This window comes from Trichoplax adhaerens, genomic scaffold (genome assembly GCF_000150275.1).
Source record: "Trichoplax adhaerens TRIADscaffold_1 genomic scaffold, whole genome shotgun sequence".
Taxonomy (NCBI): domain Eukaryota; kingdom Metazoa; phylum Placozoa; class Uniplacotomia; order Trichoplacea; family Trichoplacidae; genus Trichoplax; species Trichoplax adhaerens.
In genome coordinates, this window is record NW_002060943.1 from 8,368,430 (window position 1) to 8,372,808 (window position 4,379).

Here is a 4,379-nt window from a genome sequence, read left to right on the forward strand (position 1 = left end):
AGATATAGGATTCTTGTGTTTCAATAAAACTATTTAGGACTGTAAAACGATTGTGGATTATACAGATATGAACTTATGGCTATTCTACACCGTCAATACCATAGTTTAAGCAATAATCATATCACTGAATTGTAAACTCGTCTTCAGATGACTAATTATTCTCATCTTTTCAATAATACTAGTGCAAACTCCCGTCGCTTTGCTGACGGTTTACGATAATGTGCTCATTTAACAGATAGTATTACCATTTGTCGTAGACCTGTCAGAGGTTCAGTAACTTTATACCGTGTACTGTGTAGTAGTAGAGTGTATGACATATACTGATATACATACCGCATTTCTCTAATCTTACAGTAACTCTCCATTTTTAGCTATGTGGAACACTCTTACCCACTCATTCATACTGTATAATATATATATATATATATATTAGTGTAAGCTCCCGTCGCTTTACTGACGGTTTACGATAATGTGCTCATTTAACAGAGGTTCAGTAACTTTATACCGTACCGTGTAATTCGATAAGATAAGACACATTTTAGATTACAAGATTGATCACTTCTAATTAACAAGTGGGTCATCAAAGAGACACTAATTAGGCTGAAAATATTCGGATGACTAATAGTATATTGGCAATGGCAATAGTTCAGTCTGGACTCTATAGCTCTAGACCACCAAAGTGTGAACTACAATCCATTTCATATCGTCAATATTGTGGTTAAGGGACAATCTGACTAAAAACTGGTAAGAGGATGTTTGCTTTTACATTATTAATCATGATCAATTTGTTCAGTCTATTCAAAGCAATAGATTGAGCATAATTTGCAATTTTTGTTTTTGTCTAATATTATATCAGCAAAGCGACGTGAGTTTGTACTAGTATTATTAAAAACAATGATCGATTTTAATTGTGGATAGAGACAAAATCTCTGACATAACTATTATAGTCTGGATTGTTTAGATTACTCAGTTTATTCCAATCCTGATTAGACTGTAGTTTAAATCTATGTACGCATATTGGCGAGAATACAAGGGCCACCTCTTAGAAATTATACTAATTTTAGCTTCTCAGGGGTGTAGGCTATTGTCCTTCGATATGAATAACAATATATAGACCTATTATATCTTTCTTAATGATTAGCATAATTTCAATTCAATTATAGAATAGTATAAAAACTTTTCTATTCATCGTTACTTAATGATCGCGGCTAATGTAGTCGGTATCCAAGGTAGATTATAAATATAAAGGCTTATTATCTTTAATTACATTATTGACGTAAGAAAAACATACACAAAATGGTAATAATTTAAGAATATGAGTCCAAATATCCATTTTCATGTGAGATTCTTATGTAATTTTATCCATCTTTATTTATTATAAATTACTGGTATATATTCTGTAACAGATACACAAAAGTGGCATATGCGTTTCTTTAATATTTCTAGTGGAGAAAAATATACTCATATACTACGTATAACAATAATTCAAGAAGATGTGAACGGATATCTATGTTTATGTGCGGCTCCAATGTAATATTATCCATCTTTATGCCGTAAATTATAAAAAATTTATAAAGAAATTTGCATCTATCTTTCATTATTTTCTTGGACTACGGCAATAACGAGCAAAGATCAGAAATTGTTAACAGATATAATACATGAATTTTAGTAACTGATATAATTGATTGCCCGTTGAACTTGCCGTTTAATATTGAAATGACAAAGCAGCTTGCAATTATTTCTCATCCATATTAAGCAAATACTATTGCTGTACGTCAAGATCAGTTTATTCTAATTTAGCTATTCTCGTATTATCAATAGTATGATAGCATAGAAAAATATCCAATATTACTATGTTCCATAATTATTCAGTAATTGGTGACGTTAAGATCAGTTATATCGTCTAAGATTATCAAGATATGTAAAATAGTTTGTAACAATTTATTCTTTTAATTAAGCAATTGAAAGAGGTAATATTGATGAAACTGAACTTTGTCTTTTAAATTTTAAAAATTCTCTTCTATATAAATAGCAGCGGCGATTAAGATCAGTTCGTGGTTAGCACTAACATAGCGCTTAAATATATTAATTAATCATCAACTTTAGATTTTAGCCTCTTCCAAAATGTTATTGTACGAATATGCGAGAATGATATCATTAATAACCATTATCTAAAAATATCTTTACTGCTATTTCTTTTTAAAGTGTGATTACTGTATAAATCGCTATAAATTGTCTTTTCAAGATTATCTTAGGTCGATTTATAGAAATTATGCAATATAGGTGGGATGATGCATACTCTTATGATATGTGTATTTATAATTCCAGAGTTAAAATAGAAATAAGTTTCTAATAGCTGTAAATACTATAATATGTAAACTACTAGAATAAAAATTGCAATCTATCCATTTACATTCAACATTAGAGATCCTGATATTAATTAACCTTATTAAAAATATAACAATTAGATTTACTTAAAGTAATTATTTTATTTATTGTTATGGAATAAAATTATGAAAGAAATTAAGTTGTCAGCTTAATTTGACATCAATCATCGATTACGGTACTGAATGCATTTTTTATACATACAGTTACGTTAAATGAATATCAGTTGCTATTCTGGGTTACTTAAGGACAATTTAAGTTAAGCAACTGTATCTTGCCGGAAGTCTTATTTTAAATTACTGCATGCTTTTTGAAGATGCAGTTCCTCATATTAGATATTGGTATAGCAATAGTCATAGATTAACGTTTTTGGAATAATAGATTGATTTTTTTCATGGGTTAACCACATACGCGTTTATACTTTCTTATAGTTACCAAATTGTACCTGTGTTGTCGAATATCATCATATTTCTGGCTCTTCTTCCCGGTATATGCATATGTTAGTGTAGTGATGCACCCTATATTTGCTTGTAGCGATAGCTATATTTGATTGTGTTGTGTACTATATTTAGAATAGTTAAGTTTCTAAAAATAGATATTCTTGTGCTGCTAGATTTAGGTGACTGGTAACTACTATATTAGAAAGTGTTATTCACTAATATAGCTGTTAACTAATTATGGTACAGGACGTTATACGACTTGAAATACTAAGATTGTAAAGATGCCCAATACCTTACGGTGTTGGACATTAATGGTAAAGTAATAATATTGTAAGCAGTTTGATTAATACTGTAAAATGTAGTGATGATTCATGTCTGATTGTAGACGATGTTATTGCCTTAAATAGATTCAGAGAAAAGTATATAAGGTGTACAAATCTGAGCGTAAAGGAGGAGAAAAGATTTGATATCTAATTGAGCTCAGATTACTTTAGACTAGATTCTTGTGAGTAATTAATTATTGCTGTACTATTCTTTAGAACCTTGTAATAAAAAGCTTTTATAGTACTGGATTCCTCTGTGGACTAAAATTACTGTGGAAACGATATTACAGTTAGTTAACTAACTTTACCCAAAATTAGATTAAATTGCCGGTATTTAAAAGAAATACCCGATCTATGTCCATTATTTACGTTTTACTAATACATATAGACTTTCCCTACCTGACAATAATACTATAGGATTCGTATATCTGTTTTTAAAGCGGTTGTTAAAATATATAATTGCTAAATAATTTCATATATATGTTATTCCATCTTACCGCAGAAATGTTTTAGCCTATCATTTAGTAATTATGGGGATAGTGTTCGTACCATAATATTTTTGAAGTCTTTAATATTGTATTAAATCTATCCAATCTATCTAAAGCAGCATTTATAATGGTTCTATGGATTTTAATGCGATCAATGACAGCTAGACGATACAATTTTCTCTTTGGTAGTAACCGGTAAAATAATGACAATAGAATTTAACATCGGTTGCATTATTTCGTCATTATTATTATACTGTATTTTTAAACGGTTTCCAGACAATCGAGAGCTTAGACACCAAATAGAAAGCCATTATTGATTCTTATTCACTCAATCATATTGTTATTGCTATTAAACTTATGATAGAGTAGCTTAATTATGGGTTTTCTATCATCAAGATTCCTAGGCTTCGTTCTGACCTTCATAGAATTAAGTAATTGTTACTACTTCATGAGAAAGTGAATGCAGTTTATTACTTACTGTGATAAAGTGATCTTCAAACAATAAGTCAAGAACCACAGTTTCTTGTAAACTTCACTTTATTACTTAAGTTAGGTTCCTCTAACCTCTACCAAGGACCATCTGACTATCCATCAATCTAATAATCTAAATTATTACAGCAAAATTCACGATTTATATACCATTAATTACAGAATACTTTTCAGCTACACAATCATATCTCGCCAATTAAGACACAAGATCAGATCTAAATTTACCATCGCGTGATCTATTCATAATTCGCAGA